Source organism: Nyctibius grandis, chromosome 11, assembly GCF_013368605.1.
Source record: "Nyctibius grandis isolate bNycGra1 chromosome 11, bNycGra1.pri, whole genome shotgun sequence".
NCBI classification, from domain to species: Eukaryota; Metazoa; Chordata; class Aves; order Nyctibiiformes; family Nyctibiidae; genus Nyctibius; species Nyctibius grandis.
The window spans coordinates 17,820,601-17,843,367 of NC_090668.1; positions in this window are offsets into that span (position 1 = coordinate 17,820,601).

Below are 22,767 nucleotides of genomic sequence, written 5' to 3' on the forward strand. Positions count from 1 at the left end.
CTCAAAATGTAATTGTGTACAGAAATATCTCCATGCGTCTCTTAGTTAGGATTATGCTGTGACTGTCCTTGTCACCCAGAAGACTTTCATTTCTGATTGCATAGTATTCCATTAAAACAAACAAAAAAAGCTCTCTATTAATGTGTTTGTAAATTGAACACATTGTGTTTGTAAATTGAACAACCTGCAGGAAAGGCTGCGGTTCTATTCTCAACTCATCTCGGTTTCCTTTTAAGCAGATAAAACCTACGTTTACTCCTAACAGTTGTTTGCGTTATTAAATAGCGTGAAGAAAAGCTGTACTTGTGAAAGAATTGGTGCATGTTTTGTGTCTTAACTTATGCCATCATACAAATTGACCAGACTTAAAGGTATATTTGGTTTACTGGAAACACTAATATTTCCCTTTTTCTCTTTAAGTCTTTGTTAAATAAAATTATAGTTAGTGTATTTTCAGAGACTCTTCCCCTACTGTTCTAGAGTACAGCTCTTTTTCCCTTTCTATTTTCTCTTTTTCTTTTTTTAATGAAAGAGAACTAGATGGTTGAGAAGATCCAAAATAGCATATAGAGCTGTCTAAGCCAGTAGTTTACATAAAAGGCTGGGCTGGTTAAGCTTTTAATTGCCTTAAGATTGTCAGTAATGTGTGAGATAGAGCATGTTTTAAATACTTTAGTATATAAATGCATTGGTATGTATCAGTAGAACAAATTATCATTTTTTAGAAAGGGCAAAGTCTGAATGGATATGGACATAAATTAAGTCCAAAAACGAGGTAGGCCATCTCTATTCAGAGGAAGTGGCAGAGCATTAAGTTTTTCTGTGAGCTTTTCCACTCATTTACCTTCTTATTTCATGGTGGAAAACATGATTTTTACTTGTATCTGCTGTTTGGTAATTTATGAAATTCTATTCATACTGAAAAAAATACTAGAAGAATGTTTAATCATATGCAGGTCAGATGAGAATGTTTTTAATACCTGCCTTTACTGCCTTGGGAGAGTATGTATGTTTTTTTCCTGTTTTCCTTTGTTTTTCCTGTTGAAAATTATGAATATGCCAAATTTGATTAACAATACAGACTAAATAATTCTGCAAAGGAGTAAAACATGTTCTTTGGGATGATTTGTCTTCTTTCATTTTATTATTTCACCCTAGCATTGTTCTGACACATGCTATGAATCAGAGCATAGCTATCACTTTCCTTTGCTGTTATTAGGTCTCTGGCTATTAAAATGATTAGTCTGCTTGTTAATAACATAACTTCAGTTTCTTATTCTAACCTTTTCCCCAAACACTCATCTGTTCACAGCACAAAAAGAATCAACTAGTTTATGCGATAAGATTTAAGGATTGTTGTTTTGCCAGACACTTGTAGTGATGTCTCCCATTTTGGCTGTGAATTTCAGTGTGGAGTTTTCCTGTAATGCTTGTTGCTGAGGAGTAATCAACCTGTTCATGGTATAGTAATTTCTGAAATGTAGTAATCCATTAAACAAGTCTCTCAGCCTACCTTTTACAAGACGGGGAGCACGATGCTTGCGTGTTTTATTGACAGTGAGTTTGCTAATGTAGGTACACAAGTGGAAAGTTTCCCAATATTAGATCTGGTTGAAGACATCCAAAATTGCTATGATTGCTCATTTGGTGTTTTATAACCAAAAGGTTCTGCTAGAGAGAGGGGGAAGGGGGAGGGAATCATTTGCAATGCATCTAAGACCGCCAAAGACTTGCCACTTAAAGTTTGGATTGAGTTATTCACATCTCCATGGTATTTTCATTCTTCTGGTCTCTAATTTAGACTTGTATGGAGCATGTCCTTTTGAGAAATTGTTGTATAATGGAATACTTTCTCTTCAAATGGAGCTGTTTCATCATGACTGGTCATGCTAGCTATTTGAAGATTTTCTCCTCTGCCTTGGCTGAGTCTTATTTGGGAGGTGAAAAACCACTAGAGCTCTGAATCTCTCAGAAAAATGTTGTCATTTCAGGACCAGTAACTTAGGAAAAGAATATAGAAATATTAAAGTATGTCTCTAAGGAATAACACTGTATTTTGCAGAGAGATCAGTATTAACTCTGAAGAAGCTACAATAGTTTAATCGGCAAGAAATAGCTCAGCTGAGAACTATTGTGTTTACTAGTGCAAGCAGAAACAGCATTAACAAAGCTGTATTGCTTCTTACGTTTCTCTCTTCACAGGACTGTGCACTATGCATGTCTACACTCAGGTAATTTTAAAATTCTTATTTTTCAAGCTATGGAGTATTTGTCAAAGGTATCATGACCAGAACAATGAGACTAGCCGTGTCATTGGCTGGGTGAAAGGTTTATATTTAATTTGCAGTATTTAATGTTGTTGATATGATCTCAGCTGACTTTTCTTAAGTACTACTTGCCAGGGACCTACTTGAAGAGACTTCTGTTAAGTGATGTTCCACCCTACTTCCAATATATTGAGTGCATTGCATTTACTGAACTACAAAGTTCTGTCATCACCCACAGGCACTGACACAAAATCATTGTGGGTGAGGCGTGGTCCTATTTATAACGGGTGGAAATCAGGTCATTGTCTCTCTTGTTTACTGATGTGTTTAAACTTTGGTTTCCATGAATACTCATGCTTGGGATATTGTTAACAATTTTTTCATATAAAAAGCGATAGCATGATTGTCTGTAGGGAAGAAAAAAAAAAGCCCTAAACTCTATGACTTTAGCGGACTTTGACTATGAAGACTGTTCAAGCATGCAGTCCTGCCAATGTGAACCTACTGCTCCTGAAACTGAAAAGCAACATTTTTGCATGACCTCTTGTCAACCCAGATCATTCTGTTTCTTCCCACTTTAGGGCTAACTATAGATAGTGCTTAGGGTTGCCTTTGCTTCCCTGTTTAGCCTTGCCTGCAGCATGATCCTTATCTTCTGTTGGGAATTGCCTATGTGCATCCGTCACGGCCCTGTTATGTCACTTCCCTCCTTTTGGATTTTACTTCCCTGTGATGATAGTGTTAAGATAGAAAACAGTCTGTTCCCTTAGTTTTCTGTAGTGGAAATATCTGCTTCAGTCTCTTGAAGCAAAGTAACGACGTTTACAAATAACACTAGAGATGCCTGTCAGTCCATCTTCAAACCTTTGCTAAATTTGCTTATTAGAAGCTGTATCCCACTGGGTCCACATCAGAAGTTTATTTGTGGTAGTCAAGGTTTAGAGATAAAGAAATGTTAGAGAACAGAATACTTCAGTTTAAATGAATCTGTATGTTACATAAAATGAACTGTTAAGAAACAGGAACAGAAACTGACTGACTTATTTATACCACAAAACACGAATCAGTTAAATATTTCTGGCATAACAAAAAGGAACATGATGAGAATCTTTTGTCCTAAGGGGAAAAGAGCATGTGTATTGTAATTGTTTTTAACATTTTCTGCCACTATTCCACTATTTATGGTTTTGATTTGGATGACCTTACTCTAGCAGTGTATTTATGTCAGACATCACGGCCTACAGAAAATATTTTATACGTCTGAAGACCCTGGCAACTGTTCTGATTTGAGACTCTGAACATTTTGGTATTTCTTTGTCACTGTTGGTTAGTAAATTAGCACTTCTTAGTAGCTTTTCTTCGAGCTGTGGGTGAGAAATGTTATTTCAATATAATGCTGAGGACTCAAGGAACAGACAGAGCACAAATAATGTAATAAATAACACAGTTACTAAAACGGTCATTGCAATGTACGGTGTATTTGCTAGTCCAAAATGAAAAGCTAGACCATTCATTCTTTGAACACCTATTCTGGGGAGAAATAACTTTCTTGCTGAAATAACTTTCAAATATTGTAAGTGTCCTCCTGTTTGTTCTTTTCAGTGGAATGGAATGATACAGACTTGGCCATTTTTCTCCAAGTTTTACCTGAATCTCCCCGAAAAAAAAAAAAAAGGGGATTAGTGTAAAAGCAAAGGTTGGGGCTCTTTAGAAAGGAGGCAGAATATCTGTCCGCAGGAATAATATTTTGTGCTCTGAGATGAGAGTGCTGCTCTGTTGGTGCATGTATTGCTCACATAGAAACCTGGGCAGCTTCCACAAGAGGGTGTCTGCACTCCCTTCTTAGTAAAGGCAGCCCCTGAAAGCACCGCTGAATTTCACTGCTGTCTCATTAGATACAGGGAACCCTTGGCTAGGGTTCACTTCAGAATAAAAGGTGTTTAAAACGTATTATTTATGTTCATTGAGAAAATGAAAGCGCAGCTTTCCCACCTCCTTCAACAATGTCTCTGATAGCAGAAAGCTATTTTCAATAATATATGTGCAAAACTAACTAGAAGGTAAGGATACATGATGAAGATCACCAGGCCATATGCATTGGCATTATTTAAACTTTTGGGAATCTGTCTAGGAGGGAGGAAGCAGATATGCAAAAGAATGCACAGAGTCATCCTAATCCATACAATTTGTTGGTATCTTACATGGTCCCTAAGAAAATTTGTTTAATCTTGGTAGGAATTACTGAGGGGTAAGTAATATCAAATAAATGCAGAAGTTTCAAGGCTATTTAGCTTTTTAACTAGTGCTTTCACATGGAAAGTGAAACCCTGATTAGCTTTGAGCAACATTAAGCAGTAGTAGCTATAGGAAAAAAGAAATGAAAAACAAAATTAGTGATATAAAAACTAATAGGCTATATTCAATATGAGAAAAAGCTGATACATTTTTCTTCTTGTTGCAAGATACACCACTGAAATAAATGAACTTGTATTTGCATAAGATGATAATCAAAGAGAGAATATATTTGCATTTAGTTCCATTTTACATAGTCTTTTGACATTAAAAACTGTTCTGTCTTTTACAGAAGTCATGTGGGGATGGAGCTCCTTATGGAGAACAATGACTAAATCCAGAGCACTTCTTAATCTGTGTTGATCCTGGCAGCAGTCTTTGGCAAAACTTAAAGCAGCAATGGTGTCTTACAGAAGACTGGCATGATTTCCCATGATGTAAACAGGGTATGTAAATGATTCAGTAGAGTCACTTTGAGATAAAAAAATTCTGAATAGAGATGGTCATGCAAGAATGCAAATTCCAAGGCTTAAGAGTACAAATATGCAATTAGGGTGATGATGCAGGCTTTTATGTCAAAATATTAGTGAATGTGCAAAATACGAAACATCAAAGAACTAGTTAAGTTAACAAAGAAGTTCCCTGTGGTAATCTAGGCCACTTGCATATGATGTGCCTTTGGGAAACTGAGAATAAATTCAGAGAGGAGAAAGATGAATTAACCTTGGGAGACCAGCTGGATCTGAACACTGGTAGTAAGGAGAGAGAAAATTTTGCCTCTTAGTGGCTGGATGGAGGAATAAGTGGCATTCTTATGATTCTTTCAGACTCAGGGCATGAAGAACAAAATCAAATATGACCATGTGGTTCTGGTTGATAAGGAATGCAATACTGTTATGACAAAGAAGGAAGCTTTAGAATAAACATTCCCCCCCACCCCCATTCTCTTTTCTTCCATTGTCCTGCTCCTCTCAAATTCAATTTTATTTATTTTTGCTACCGCTCAAGTTGTTTTCTTCATTCATTTTGTTTCTTTTTCCTAATGCTCTATTTCAGAGAATCTATCAAGGCTGCTTAGTCGCTTGAGAGTTCATAGGCACTTCAAATGAGACTCTACTGTTACAGGTATTTTTGCTGATATGAATTCCCGCAGGTACTTACTGAGTATCATACACATGTGTGTTATTTTATCCATTATTTTTTCTAATCACTGCTCTCTTTTCCTCTCCTCTTGTGCTTATTTGTTAAACCCTGTGTAAAACATAGACCACAATAAAATTGAAGGGCAGAGCCTTAATCTGTTCTGAAAGGTATATTGAAAATCCTGTGGTTTCTTACACGTATTTTATAAGTATATCCCATTTGGGAGTGTATTTATAACGTTATTTCTGTAGCAAGTGTCTTCTGCTGGCTGCATCTTACATATTATGAAGCATGAAAGTGACTAAAAGCAACAATGAGTTGCAGAAATTAGGTGTGGCCTTTCACAGGTTGCAGGTACATCCCATGGTTGGGTGAAGTTTGGGTAGTGTTTTTATAACAAGATTACATGCTTTCTTACTTTCAGTAAAAGTCTTTCTAATATACAGTCTGCACTGACTTATAACAATGATTTTTATATCTGTTTTTCTTCCCGAAAAATGTTTGTGAAGTCTTGCCAAGAAGAAAAAAAGCAGCAAGCAAACAAACTGAATAAACATGTATCTGAAAGAAGAAATGGTTGCAACACAGAATGTATCTGGTTCTTCTTTCTGTGTATACCTAGGAAATGCAAAACCAAGACCTGCAAAAGAAATTGGTAGGATTAGCCCTGGCCCTTGTAAACTTCTAGCAGAAGCTGATCAAAGTAATGAGCTTCAGTTTGTAAAATCATGAGGGATGATTCTGTTCCCATCAGCAGGAAAATATTCTGGAAGCCTGGCAGCATTTGTAACTTAATTTTTTTTGCATGTTGTATTTTGCGTTGTTAGGAATCCTGCATGATTCTAGTTAAACTTGGAAAGCTGGGGAACAGCTTTGTTGCTTTAATAACTTCTGCTGCTCCTGTAAAATGTTTGTATTTGCATGCCAACTTAGCATGCTTAACTTACTACTAAGGTTCACTGTTCTCATTTTTTCACATAACCTGGCGTGGACTAGTCACTCATTTAATTTATTCCTTTGTTAGCCTATGTCCAGCTGGTGAACTGGAAATCCTAGCAAAGGCTATCCAATGTGCCAAAAATTAAACTAGATTTTTCTTCAAGAAGTAGTAAAGAAAATATTTAACTACTCTATGTTATCCTTTTAACTTTAATGACAGATAAATCTAATAATAATCTGCTTATAGTGCATAGCTGTGTTTACTTCAAAGCATGCTCAAGATTAGCTAGAGGAACTTCAACAGCTCAGGAAGGCAGCTATTTGTCTCTGTTCTTTACAAGTAGAGAAATTGAAATAGGGTGTCTGAGCTTTACAGGTACAGAAACTGAGGTAGGATGAGCAGCTACCTGATGTAAGTTGATCATGAACTTTGAATTTCTATGTTCAAGAATACAGAGTCCCAATAGGTCTTGAAGGCTCTCCAGCTAATAGAGATTCTCTGCCTTCTCCATGTGTTAAGTGATAAAAGCAGTCGATAAGAACTCTCCAGCAATGCCTCACATCACTCTGTTATCCTTAGGTGCAGCTATAAACAAATTTTAAATTGTTTGTGGAAATATAAATATGTAAATAATATTTTAATCATTCCCTCAGTTTTTCCTTTCTCACTGATAAATACTTCACTTTAGTTCTGTGCTCAGTGTTCTTTTCCCTTTGCATCTCTACCCAACCTTTTCCCCTATGTATTTCATAACATGTCCTCCTTTATTGTGTCTTCCTCTAACAATAACATACCAGTGAGATGTGTAATCTTTCGGAGTGGGGAAATAGTTTTTATAACCCAAAAATTACAGATTGGAAAATAGGGAGGAAATGTTATGCATATTTAAAACTCCAGGAGTTTGGGGACCACAGACCAAGCTACCAAACTCCAGTGAGTGTTCTCTTAGCGTTCAGCCATTTTGAAGTTTTCAAACTGAGGTTGGGCAGCATAGAGGACCAACTCTGGATTGTCATCTTTACATTACTAGGTCAGCTCTTATAGCTGGAAAAACTTCCAACAGGAGCTTCAGCCTTCCTCACATCTGAGACAAAAATAGGGTATTGGGTACACTGGATAATACATATCATCCCTGGGAGGCATGTGAAAACACGGACTTTGCAGGATTTTTTGGCAATTATTACAATGATTGTTGAGACAGGCTGATAAATTTTGCATTTTTTGGTCAGGTGTAATAAATTAACTTCTTCTATGTTACCATTTTCATTGTTAGGATTACTTGCAGGCTTGAAAAGAAAGTGCATGTCTGAGAAAAGAGATTTTAAGGGCAGTTTTCTTCCAGTATAGTTAGTAATCGCTTAATGATTTAAGATAGGCATTTCAGTACAGGATAGCTAAGTGGTACCTGGAGCTGTCTGGATTTTTTTGTGTTACAGCTGTAGTAACATTGCTTGTATGCTTATACCAGTCATTAGTGCAAAAAGGAAAAAAGGCAATTCAAAGCACTGGAATTAAAAGCCATCATCCTTATAGCAATTTTTGTTGTCCAGACTGTTATGTATAGTATTTTCATGCTTGTTGCTAAAAGAACCTTGCTGGTAGCAGATGGAATCTTGTAGTGGTCTTATCATTCTTTTCAGCAACATGTTATTCTCATGTATTTCTGTGTTGTGCTAATACCCAGGCTTTGACATGGTAGTATCCTGAATAATATATTTGTATATTTTCTGAAAAAAGTACCGAGGTGCATTTTTTACCTCAGCTGTCTAGACAGCAGAAAGGTCTAGAGACAAAGCAGGCACTGGAGGAGGTGACAGAGATGTTGTATGGACATGAAGGGTAAGGACAGGAAGTTTGGAAGGGGAAGTTGAAACCTGTAAATGAGATTCAAAGAGGAGATGAAATATGATGAGTGTCAGGCAAAGCAAATGATAATTCCAGCAACCTTGTGGATGCACTGGAGAGCAAGGCAAGGATTTCAGGAAGGAAGAGGAGGCAGTGAGACAGAATTATTTTTCTCAATGTGTTCAAGAACAAATAATGCCTTGGTGCTTTTTTATAACAGTAGATATTCTAAAGCACTCTGGTCCTTGGAAATTGATTTGTGCTGCAGGTTATGCTGATTATTTCTAGAGATTTGCTGAAGGTAGGAGTAGGAATATATCTTTTAGCGGCAATCAGTCCTGCAAATAAGTGTTATAGCACCACTATGTAATTAATGCCAAATGTGTCATCAGGCCTTAGTCATTGAAAGGAATTTAGGATGGATGCCTGTTTTCTCAGTGAATAAAATACCATTTCACCCTAATTAGACTCATTTTTACTGAGGACAGTCGTTAAATTGTATTAACAATACCTCCCCTTCAATATTGTGACAAAGAGAACAGAACATATAATAAATTTCACACAAAAAAGGAGAAGCATCCATTTGCGGTGATTTTAATTCTTTATAGTATGATTGAGTGAAAAACAAGTTCTGTTGAGTTACCAGCAATACAGATATTCAATGTGCCATTGTCTGCAGTGGATAACTGGTAGTTTTGTTCAGCAATCATTATGGCGAATGTTTCCCATCATTGTTAATACCAGAGCAGTTCCTAGTAGGAGGTCCACTGTAGATAAAGCTTCTCTGCCTGTGAATAATTTTACTCTGTCTTTTAGACCCTCGGTAAGCTAGTGAAGCATGTGCAGTGCACAGCCTCCTTTCAGTTTGCACCAGCTTTGGCTTCACTGAGGTTGGCAAGGTGGGTAATGAAACAGGTCTGAGGTATGTTGAAGTTTTTGTTTCATATCTCAAATCAGTCTGATGTGGTAACACCATCTTTAGAATAAAAAAGTCAGTCTATTAATCCTGCATTCCTCCAACTTTTTCTCCCTCAAAAGTGACAACTCATTCATTGCATTCAATGATTTTAGGAATTGGGGCTATGGGTAATCAACATGTTATGTTTTCTTTGTTGTGTGTATTGCTTTAAATGTGACATTTTATTTTTTTGAAAACACCTAGAGTCTTAGGATGTATTGAAGCAGTCAGTGAGCTCACGAGCAGTGAAAGAATACTAGCCAAATAATAAGTGAGCATAAATATCTTTAAAGCTTTTACCCTTGCAAATTTATGGAATAAACATTTGTTTCAAGCCTCCAAAAAGCAGAACTGAGCTAATTCATGCGATTTCTATGTGTACATTTCAGTTCATTCATTTATCTTTATACCTGCTGGCACTGAATATTGCTATTACGTTAAGTCAATTTTTATGTAGAGTTTGGTTTCTTGTACTCAGGAGTACAGCATCTTCGCACCCAACCATAGATTCAGGAAAGGACGTGCCAAACCTGCCCTAAAATCCTGGACTTGTGTTTTGTAATTTTATAGCTGGAAAGATTAACACCACAAAGACACAATGGAACTGTGTCATCCTGGAGATTCCCATACATATCACTCATTCCCCTACTCATCATTCCATTTTCCCTCACATTTTATGGTGTAAAGGTGATTCATTTAAACAGACAGAAGAGAACAAACTTCCACTGAGCAGAAATCAATCTGTCTGCACAGAAGCTATTTTTAAAGCTGTTTAGAATAGCACATACTTTTTCCTGAAATGTGTTCAAAGATCATCATTCATATGACAGAATGGTGTGTGTGCTCATGTAATTTCTGTTGGATATTTCAGATTTCAGAGACAACAGGAGCTGCTTGAGAGCTAAGAATTGCTAAAATGATCAACACGCTATCATTTGAACTCTTGAAAATGCCCATAAAAATGACATGTCAGTAGTGGATTAACATTAAAAACTCTGGTATATAACAGGAAATCATGCTTAAATCTGGGAAAAACAATAGGCAGTAACAGCTTTTCTATCTGGGAAGGATTTCCTTATTTTATACTTGCTTGTAAACATGGCATGAATTCTGCTGAAACATGTGGGGGAGTTTTAGTGATTTACATGTTTGAGAACATTCCCTGTTGACAAAAATAGCAGAAATTTTATTTTTAAAACTTAAATAAAATGCTGCCTAATCTGATTGCAGGGGCTACAGAAACTTCTATTTCTACCCACTGCATTCAGATCTATTAAACTGTAATATTCCCTGATCAGATGTCTAACAAGGCTTCTGGTTTTCAAAGCCAAATGAACTATACAGAGATGGCATACCCACCAGGTCTCAGGGGGCTGGCATTCTTTCTTACTTATAAAGAAAATTAATGATTATTTTAAATCTTATTCCCAAAATTAATCTGGGTGTGTAATCTGTTTGTGTCAGAACAGCAACAGTGGCATGAGCGGAAGTTCTAATTGTTAAATCTTAATTCCTTCTGTCTCTGGGTGTTAACTGAAATACTTAGGATATGCCATCTACTTTCATTAAAACTGTTCATCTGAAATCTGCTTACAGTTCTTTTCTAGTATAGCCTTGAATTCGCCATTCACGACTACTTCCTGGCAGTGCTATATTGTTATTAACATTCTGCCTTTTCTGTTTGGCTACTGCAGAAATAACTGAACTGGCCAAACCCCTCTGAGTGACAGATGACAGCAATATGAAAAAAAATTAATGTCTGAAATGAATGCCCTGGAATGGGGAAGTCTACATATTGCCCAGAATCACGCCTGAGCCACACGTGAGTCAGCCAAAGGTCTGAAAATTCTGGTGTGATTGAGTTTTGCTTCGGGGATCTTTTTTAAAAATTCAGTTTTCACATACCTACGTTATAAATTTATGTTAACAAGAATTACTGTGGAGAAACAAAGGCTTCCAGGACTATCTGTGTTTTTCTGTTTGCCATCTTTGTAAAAAAGATCTTTTTAAATTTTCAGAATTCATATTTTGTTTACCCAGTGCCATGAGTACTTCTAGCCTTTTAAACCTGCTTTGTGGTTACAATTTAGTTTCCACAAAAAACTGGTTTATTTATTAATGATTGAAGAAATTTAATAATGCAGGATCTCTGAGTTTTGCCAGCTTGGAGCCTACTACCTCATATAGTAATATGTTATATGATGTGAAAAATAATGCTTGCAACAAGTACTGAAACTAAATTAGTAATTTGAATTTCAAGGCCAATAGTACTTTTTGTGCCTAGACACCTATTGGAGCTTGGCATTGCTGGTCTTTGCAGGCCAGAATATGGGTTTAAAAAGACAGCAAGGTAAGAAACCTAACCGTTACTTAATGACATACGTATGGTGAATGAAGACATGGTGCTACTGGGAAATTAATCAATTCTTTTAGTCCTCTCATAATTAGGTTTGCAGCCTTCAGGGAAGAACTATGGTTAAGAAGACAGAGAACAAGTGCTTCTAGAAGGAGGTAAAAAAAGCCAACCTTGAAACTCTTTCAAAAATATGACCAAGGAAAAATAGCCATTAATTTATGAGCTTAATTAATATCTAAATATAAGTGCCAACCTAGCCTCTCTCTGCAGTCTAAATACTCGCTTTACTGTATTTTGTCTGCTGATAAGAACTGGAGGCCATTGAGGCAGCTGCTAGACAGGCATTTTCATGCCAGTATTTCCTAGTGAGTGCTAGTTTGCCTAATGGAACCTGAAAGCTCCCAAAAATGCTACGCCCACTTCCATGTTATTCTTTCTAATGGAAGCGAAAAAACATCTCAGAAAATAATCACATCAGAACGTCCAATGTATATGCTAAATCTGGACACAGAATGATGAGAAGACACAATGGATCTGTTACAGAGGTTCCTCTTCACGCAGAGGGTTTCAAAGGATTTGTGCAAACTAAGGAAAGCTGGATCAGCTCAGGATGCAGCGCAGAGCAGTGTGATTTGCGTTGTTCCAGCAGACCAGGGTCAGCAGCCTTGCAAGATTGCCAGACAGTATTTTCTTTTCCCAAATTAGAAGTTGAGTGTGCCAATAGCAGGTTTCCTGGTTAATTCTGAGCTGCAAATTGACGGAGAGCCAGGTGCCCTGGCCTCATCCAGAGTCAAGATAGAGCTAATCGGTGACTCCATAGCATCTCATGGCTGTCAAATTCAGCAGGAGCTGCAAATCCCTGGTTGCCATACAAGGGGTATGTCAGCCAGTCATTGGTGAGAGTACCCCAGAAGTCAACCCTTCTATTACAGCATCTGTGTTTAGGAAGAAAGCTTTACTTTTCAAAAATCTAGCTGATTTAAAAAAAGGAAAAAAAAAAAACATCACTGTGGGTGTGTGCAATATCAAGAAGGGAAAAAATGTATGCCATAGTTAAAAGTACTTTCTCACTTTGAGATCTCCTTCAGTTATGAAAAAAGAAGCAAATTAATTCTAATACTCCTCTACTATTGGACTGAAACATCAGCAAAGTTTCTTTTTCAGTTCTTGATAGTCCTTCAGTACTCATGTGACAGATATCCTCATCCCAATCACTATCAGAGACTCGTTTGGTTTGTACGTGCATAAAATGATGGCTCACCACGTTTGGGGGTACGGAATGAATGTTACGTGTTGCATTGCTGTAGTCTGCTGCTAATATTAGAACAGAATGAACAGCTCACTTCCTGGAGGCATCAGCAAGCTTTATTTGCAAATTTTTTCATTGGTATCAGACATGTGGAATAAATTATCATAAATTGCTTGTGATTAAATGTAAAGTACTAGGAGGATTTGCAATAGTTAATCCCTTTATTTCTGGGGTCTGTGAAGAGTAAATTAAGCTGAAGACTGAGGCATAACTGGTTTTCATTAAAACTAATGCTCTTATATTATAGTACTGTTTTGTTTAATTATGGAACATAATTTTAGAAATTATAAGGTTTAGGAATAAGGCAGTTAGCAATGTGTACTGGCCTATAACTGCTGTTATTCTGTATAAACAACAAGTAGTAAAAGTGATATTAGAAACATTAAGACTTGCTCCAACATTTCATAATATACTAAATCTTACTTTGTACCAATATATTACATGGCTATGGCCAAAAGTAGAATTTCCCCCTAAATTCTGCTGAAAGGTAATCTTCTATTTCAACATATTTTGATTTCAATAAAGTTTTGGAAGACAGTTTTACTTTCCATTTAACTAAAATAGATGAATTTCTGACATCTTAAAGGATTTCCTGAGGTAAATGTGAGCCCACGTTAAAAAAAACCAAACACCTCAAACAACATTAAGTGAGATTTTGTTAGCGTGCAAAATAAATTACTATATTTTCTGGGAAGTTGCGCTCCTTAATACTTTTAAAAGGCGCATTTGTTTGGAAATCAGTCCTTCTGCAATGTTATATACTACACATTAACATGACCTTTTCTGAAAATGGCTCACTGGAATTACTATGGGTTGTATGCCTAGCGTGTGGCATAGGGTGAGACAAGCATGAAAGAGACCAACAGAACCAGTATAGTGTGGAGATTACGTGCTATAGTGTTCTTGGGCGTGCACTGATTCACCCAGATGTCAGAAGAACATCTATTTCCTGTTTTTTAATTATGATTTCAGTTATTATTCACTTCCCAAGGTCATGAAATAGCAAGTTTCTCTATGGCCATCTCTGTGTCTTTCAGTTATTGCCTGTTTTGGGGAGAGACAGCTGAATGGAGTGGGAGAACCCGAGAACAGCTGTTCGGCAATGTATTACTCTAAACTGTCCCTGTTTTACTAAATAAATAAATTTGTTTTGTTCTTGCTATTGAGAAGTGAAACCTTGAAGTAATCCTTTCACAATTTATTTAAAGAAAACTTGCTTCATTGTTACCACTTACAATGCTGAAATGTGAATTAAAGATGAACAAAAAGAGAAAGCAAGCAGAGAAAAGTAGATGCGCTTTGTTTATTATTTAGTTCCTTCTTTCTTTCTGCTGCTTCTCCTTTTAGGTATCTACCAAAGGAGCAGTCCTCTGTGATGTCTGGAACGTAAATGCAGCCATGTGTTGAGATCTGGACAAGAGGTGCTATCAAGATGATGTTCTCCTCTTTCAGTGGCAAAGAAGGGAGTTCTGAATTGCTGGTAAGTTCTCTGGGTCCACACAGCAGTCCAATCCTGTTGGCTAAGCACGTTCTTTCCCCATAGTCCCTGTACATCTACATGGCTACAAGAGTTTAGAGGTAAACCCCTAAGCTTGCGGTTCCGTGAGGCAAGGTGAGCTGATCTAGTAGCTTACCACTGATGAAAGGGTAATCTTGTTCTTTTGCTCCCAGCTAACCACACCCAGTGCTTACTCTTCATTTGGTCTAGCCCTAGACAGATTCCTCTGTGAGCCACTTCAACCTGTTCACCCAGCATGAAAAGGACAGGATTTTCTTGAGTTAATAAGCTGAATTGTTTCATGCAAATATTTGATTAGTGCCATGGTTGGTGCAAGGGGCAAGGGTGGGACCACAGCAGAGAAGGGAGGAAGGGCATGAGAGAGAATGGAAACAAAATCTTTCCCCTTTTTCTGGCGTTGCTCAGCTTCTTGTGAAACTGCACCATGAGATACAGCTCTTAGTTGTTTTTGTATTGAGGAGGAAAATAGAAGGGTTAATTCAGATAACTGGAAAATAGTCTGTCGTTAAAGTGAAAGCAAAAGGTAGTGGAAGAGCATGGGTTTTGGGTTGGTATATGTGCTTCTTGTTTGCCCTGTTTATAGTAAACATTATATTTAAATAGGTGCCAAGCTAATTAGGCAAGGTCTTTTCTTCAACTCAATGGCATTTCTGTGTGTGTCACGTGATACCTTTGAAACCCTGACTTCTGTATCGAAGGATCAGAAGGTTGGCATAGAAAAAGGGGAGAATGTGTGCCCACATCCTTCTTGAGAAGAGAGAGCACTGGGATTGCAACGAATCTCTGAATTAGGGTCCGATTGGTCTGATTTCCCTGGGCACGTCTTCTTTTTCCATCTGGAAATTTGTTTACTGGAGAAATTTGAGTTGTTTCTACATTTGCCCAGGATTTATGGATGTTCAGGAGATTAGGCAGAGACACTGTGCAGCTTGGAGATTCCAGATACGTTCATGTTACATGTTCAGAACAAACACGGAGTGCATTTGCAGTAAGTCAGATGGTTTTTGGGCAGCATCACAGAGGCCTGCTGTGGAGCTAATACGAGTATTCTCGATAATTCCAACATGACCCAGAAGCACTGGCCTTAAGTATTTTATAATAAGCATGTCATTTTCACTGTCCGTGAAATCTTGCAAAACATGACAGCCAAGCCCTGCTGTAGAGAATTGTGGGAATGTGGCATGCAGGAATAGGGAAGAGTGGAAACAAAACTTCTTGTACCAGTATGTGCAGTGAGTCTGGCCAAAACACAAAACATGCCACTTTTTGTAAACAGAACTTGCCAGGCGTACATTGAAGGCTGTGAACATAAATTCAACAGAGAGCAACTTTTCCTGGAACATAGGATTTTTTAATCTGCTTTTCCACAAATTTTGCCCAATTGGCTGTCCCTTCTTTTCAGCAGGTGCACCACATTCTCAAGCATTGGTATGCAGTTCAGTGTGTCTAAACCCCGGGGAACAATATTGCTTAAAGTTTTTGCTGTACAGTTTCTGTCCCATGGCACTTCGCACACCCTTCCCCCCAGGACCCACCCTGTCTTACTGTTGAAGGTGGTGCATAATTAGTAGCAGTCTCCTTCAGTCAGATGGGTGTGCTAATAAGCTAAAGACAACAGGCAAAGGAAATACTATTCAGAGGCCTTGAGGTCCCTAGGGCTATGACTCAGATTTGGGACAGGGTGCAAGGAATTGCTTTATTTGGTATCTGTTGCCTTCTGAAGTGCAGTGTCATTGTTAAAAGTGAAAGACTGATGTAGTCAATCCTTTGCTCCTTGTTTTTAGGGGTGAGGTATGCGGATCATACTCCGTCATACAGGGAGTCATACAAGGTTTTCCATGTTCTAGATGTAACTTGGCAAAGGCTGAGGAATCCAGAGTTAAGACTGCTGTTGCAGACATAATTAACTCCAGTGCCATTATGTGGAATACAGCTACACAATTCCATATGGACCATCCAGTGCCTACCCAGTTCTGTGTAATGGGTTCAGAATACTAGTTCAAGTGTTCTGATTTAGCACGGGACTATATAAATACCTCACAACATATGAAAAATTTCTAAGAATGTGGTGTTTACAAGATAGGAAAGTAAAAGTGGGTGCCCTAACTGCAACTGTAGGAGAAACTACCAGTGTAATGTGGCATGAGAAGAATAATCATAGTAAAATGATAATAATAATCCTCTGGCCTGGCACTGATTTGCAGATTGTGGCTGATGTTTCTGAATTCTTGGCAGATAACTTTGTGCATCCTAAAACCATTCCTTCATTCAGATACCACATGCTTTAAGTTTTAGGTTATCTAAAAACTTCTTTATTTGATTCAGTCTTGGGTTAATTTCACAATAAAGGAGAAAAGAGCTCATTATCAAACAAAGCAATGTTTTATACTCTGTAGTTTTCCATCTAGTGGCTCTTACGAGAGGTAAATCACTTACATGAATGCAGCAATATCCATTGCAGAGCTTGTAAACCACAGCAAGTTTTTGCAATAAATAAATTTTAGCTTTCTTCTGACTGCAGTCAGGACTGAGGTTTGCTAGTATCAGCACACTACATGTGTTGCTGTACTGTTATTAATTGTGAGCAGGAGCTACTGAACAAACTCGAGGCAGGGAGTGTGCATTCAGTTTCTTACACTGCTCGCAGGCACTAATGATCAAAATGGAATACTGGGAATGCTGCTTTTAAACCGAGTCTGACAGGAAGGATTAACTGGGGCAAGCACTGAATTGCACTTGACCTTGAATGTTTCTGAAATATACAAGTAAGAGAAGGTAAATACTGAATGCGGGGGACATCCTGATCCTTTTATCTGAGCCCACTGTATAGCAGGAAGGGGGGGAAGTTACTTTTACTTTTTGTGAATGCCTAAGGATCTGAGCATGCTCTGTCGAGCAGGATACAGAGCAGACTGCAGCTCTGTTCTGTGTCTGTTAAGGAAATGAGCCCCACCTCAGCTAAAATGGGCAAAACATCCTTGGTAAACAGAGCATTGGGCAGAGCTTACACAATTAGCAATTACTCCAAGAAACCCAGGCTGGCCACTGCCCAACTTTAACTGAACTTTTATCCTTCCACAACATTTTGTTTATAAACTATTTTTATTTTTAAACAATAATACTCACTAGCAACACCCATCCTGGAGGACATCAACTGCTCTGACAGTCATTGCAACTCCTGCTTAAACTGGGAACAGCAAATGCCATCTCTTCTAACAGAAATGATGAAAAGTCAGTGACTAGTACTTAACGTCCTATGCATCTTCATTAATGAAAGAGAAACAAATTGCTCTTACAATGCTGTATTGTTAAACTCGGTCATGCACAAAGGGTTCCTTACAGTCGTCGTGACAATGCGACCTTCATGATGGAAAGTGAATATGTTGGAAAGCTGTCGATCAGGGAACAGGCTGAAGCCCCTAAAATCGTCTCTGTCCTCAGACTGGATTCAAACTGTGTGCCAGAGACAAAGTATTTTGCTGATTCCAGTTTATATGAGCAAGATTATGCCTTAGTTTCCTTTCAACAATCAACCTCATTTTGTAATTTGACAAAAAAAATGAACCTTTAGTCCTCTGCTACTTCCAGTAATGCCTTAGAGCAGCTCCTGGGGGTGGCCAGCAAGTGTTAGCAAAATAACTGCTTGCTCTGTGACAGTTCTGGAGCTCAGAGTAGCGGGGTACATGCCCAGAGTTACTTGAAACAATATTAACCACTGATGGTTCCCCAAATCAAGTACCTCCTATCTTTCCTACCAGCATGTGCAGCTCTTCGCAATCCATAGGCTTCCCAGCAGTATTAACTGGCTGGTTACACTGTAAGTCAACTGTAATATTACAACTGTAATATTGCAGCCATGCCCTACTCTTTTTGAAAACAGAATTGAAAGCACCACATACCAATAGGAAGCGATGTAGAGAAGACATGAGGATAGAATTTACTTTTGTTTCATAATCCAATTACTTTGGATACACTGAATCAATGGGGCTATTCCAGCTCTGAGAATAAGGCCTGCTCATGTGAATACGTGCTTGGAATCCCAAGCTCTGCCAATTCATGCTGGCATGACTAAAGAGATTCCTGCTTCCAGCTCTCTGCCTATTCTCCTGCTAGATGCTATCAGGCCAGTGGGAGGGGTGGCTAGCTAGACAGTGTTCCTGTCCTGAGAAACCACAGTCTGGTGTAGCAGAGAAACTGCCATAAAGTTCAGTTTTTACTTGCCTGTGAGCGGCAGTTGCTGAGGGCTCTGATTCAGAGTCCTTGATGGATTTTGACTTCAGCAGCTGAAAAGGTTATTATCCCGCTATCACTCGTAACTCCAACAAAAATTGTAATCAGAGCCTCCAATCTAATCACAGAGGGTTAAACTCTGTTCTGCAAAGCTGTGAGCAGTATGGATCTGTGAAAATCATTGCTTACATCCAAGGTTGGTAAAGTCAACCAGCTAACATGTACTTATACGCATATACACACATGCTTTTAAATACACTGCTGCCAGATAACCATGATCTCCCAGTGAGTGTTTGATTCCTATATGGTTCTAAAATCAAGTTGGTTTTGTCAGCAGTTTGTCAGATCACATACTGACAGTTTTTCACACCAATAGCAGTAGTGGCGGAGCAGCATTGTGGGAAAAGTGATTTATTGCACACATGTTATAAAGGAAGTTGCTCTGAAGAATATTTATATTTATGATTTAAATGAGATCATCTGAGGTTTTTTCTTGAGAATGGAATAATAAGAAAATTTTGAATGGATGCAGTTCTGTGTTGGTGTGAGGAGTGATCCCGATTTTTTGTGGGAAAGTATCAAAAAATAAACTATTGGTCTGATTTAGAAAAATAACTTAAGAGCTATTTTGGGAGTATAGTCTCCAAATTCCTACCCTTTGGGTGTAAAGCAGGCAAATGTCTGGATTTGCTGAATAAAAAATGATGCCAGTAGATAACTGTTTGGAATTATTTTGACTGCAGCCAGCAAATATATCTCATCACTATGGCTGCAAAAACAAACACCCACCAAAGAACTGTATCTGACACAGAGAAAATAATTAAGGGAAATGGAACAATTTGCAGCCTGTATTAAATTCTTCACATTCCCTCACACAAATCAGTAAAGAAGGGTGAACTCTGACCTCGATGTGGATATTCAGTTTGAGTTCTTGCCAGTCTGACAGTAGCAAATGGGGCAAACATTACTTAGAAAGAAACCTGAGATGTATTTTCCTACTCAGAACCATTCCATCCCACATTTTTGATGATGGATGAGAGGAGGTTAGAATCACATCTTTGGATTTGAATTCAAGAGTATAGTTCTGCTTTTGAGTCCAAATTGAAAATAATTTGGTTTTTACCTCTGGTTTGGATGTAGTTAAAGATAACGGAACTTCCCAAAAGTGCCTTACCCTTAAGAGTTCTGCCAGTTCAACTTCAATGGGGTCAAACCATAGTTAAGCAAGTAATGCAGTTCTATACCACTAGCATAAATAATTTCCTATAAAATGTATTCATATTTTTTAACCCCAGATATTCTTAATTAAAAATAACAAACAATAAAAGGAAGAAAAGAAAGGATTATATATCCAGGATTAGATATCCATAAAAGGATTATAGAAGGCAGCACAGATTTTAGTACCAGGGACACAGCTCACATTGGAACGGCTGTTGTCCTTCCCTGTTGATGTGTGGGGCAGCTGCTGAACCATCAGCATTTAGAACCAGACTGAACATGAAATTGATGCTACTTTTTCTGAGCATGGTTGGTTGTAAATAGCCATTCAGCATTACCTCTTCCAGGACCTGAAATGACCCTTCTTAGCAGGACAATCTTGGAGAGGGGAGAAGCCAGAGCAAGAAATAGTGCAGCTGTCCCAAAATAAGGCACCAGCTTTCATAAAATCCAAGCTCTAAGATGAAGATGACACCCCATCCCCCTAAAAAAACCCAACAAACAAACCAAAAACACACAAAAAAACAGCTCTGTGGGTAAGAATCTCAGTCCCCCAATCTCTTATCTACAGTTTTCTGCTCAAGACTGAGCTCAGTGAATCGTCATTCACTTTGGCATGCATGATTCTATGAAGACAAGCTATATCAGCAATTGTAACGTCCTTCCTCCTCCTCTCCCTCTGGAAAGATCCACTTTCTCTTAATAGTTCTGAAAGATGGTGAACATCCATGGGACATGCATCCCATTCTCTGCTAAGATGATGCAATGATGAAATAATACATATAAAACTTCAAAATACTGTATAAATTCTTCCTTCAGAAAAATGTGAGTATTCCTTCCCCAAACCCCATCATTTATTTGGACAAACTGAATCAGGAAGGCTGAAAGACATTTGAATCTATATCAGTAGAAGAGTTGACTGCAATAAATTCCTGATAATATGCTTATTATTCCAGACTATCCCATCCAAAGAAAAACACTATTACTTAACAGAGCTTACACTGAAACCAAATGATATGTGCATACTTACAAAGGTACTGTAGAATTAAGTAATACAATGATGCACTTCAAAATCTTTTTGGCATCAGCTTATTTAAAATTAAAAGTAGAGTTCCATATTTAAATTGCAGTTCATGGATAGCCACAAACTTCACAGCAAACATTTCCTAGCTGGGAAAGGAGTGAGGATGTTATTCTACCTTACCTCTTCTAATGTATTTTGCACCAGAAAATATGTTGAAATATACTGAAATTAACAGTTTTCAAATCGTTTCTGTACTTTGCTGATATATTTTAGAAAAGTAAATCATATAAATGCATTTCCGCCCCAGTCAGCAGTATGAGTGACATCATATAAAGGGAATGTACATAACGGCAAAAGTGTCCTGCTGGTATTAGCTTCCCTGGTTAGGCATATCCTGTGCAGTACTAGTTAAGCTTTACCAGTTTGAAAATAGACAGTCTATTTGAACAAAGAGTGAACAAAGAGTTCACTGTGGAGAGGAGCTTCCCTGCACTCAGCAAAGAGAGAGCAAAGCTGTTAGGAACATTTCAAAGGTGGATGCACAGTCATTCTTCTTCAGACACAAATTGGTCAGTGCTCTTTTGGTACAAATTTAACCCCTCGTCCTCCTCCAAAATAGTAACACAGTAAAGAGCAGAATGAGAGATAAAAGAGATGAAAGTTATTACAAATAGTCTTTCTAAATGAGCCCACTTGATCCAGACAAATGTTGACATACTTCCCAAAACAGATGGAGAAACTGACCTAGGAACTAAGGAGAAAGTGAGTCCTTAGGCAACGAGGGGGAAATAAATGCTATTGTGTGTTTAGAACACATGGTGGGCCATGTTCAGGCCTGATAATGAAGACTTCTTACAAGGTTTGTTTCCATGGGACTTTGCTGGGGGTTCTCTGCAGCTGCTGTTACACTAATATGAGCAATAGAAACACCTATTTCTTGTAATTAGTTGGAAAAAGTTCATTTTGTGAGGATGGACTTGAAAACCTCTGTGCTGAGAAGAGAGCGTGGGGTGGCATTTCTTCCCTGGATATAAATTCAGCTTCTGATATTGTTAGTAACAGCTGCATGTGTAACTGTGGAGCTGCTATAGACGAAATAAAAGGCAACTCCAATATGTTTTCCTTTTCCTTCTTGAAGTCCAGCAGCTATACAATCCCCTCTGAAACAGACGTATGCTACAATAGTAGCTAACCTACTTCTATTTTCATTTAATGAGGTACTATTTGACTTAATGCTGGACACAGCCAAAAGAGCTTTCTATTAAATCCTTTATAGAATCCCTTCTTGAATCCTTTGAAAAATTAACTTTTTGAAAACATAATCTTAGCCTAAATTTCTAATTTTTCTGGCAAAAGTTTGAGCAACACAGTGTTTGTGTGTCTATGGGTGATAAAGACGACAGCAGTTTAATGGTAATTCATTTAGTGTGTGTGTTACAGTAGCCAATTGAAATTGAGCCGATGTCCAGCTGCTGCTGATAATAAAGGTAGTAGTATCATTGTAGTTAATCAATGGGTGCTTTGAAAATTGAGGTCCTAAGGAAGATTAGAGAACAGGGGAAAAAAAAAAACCACTTGTATTTGAACTGTATATTTACCGAAAGATCTCAGCCCACTAGTAGGAGGTATATTGAGCAGATGGGTTGGCAGAGACACATAGACAGCT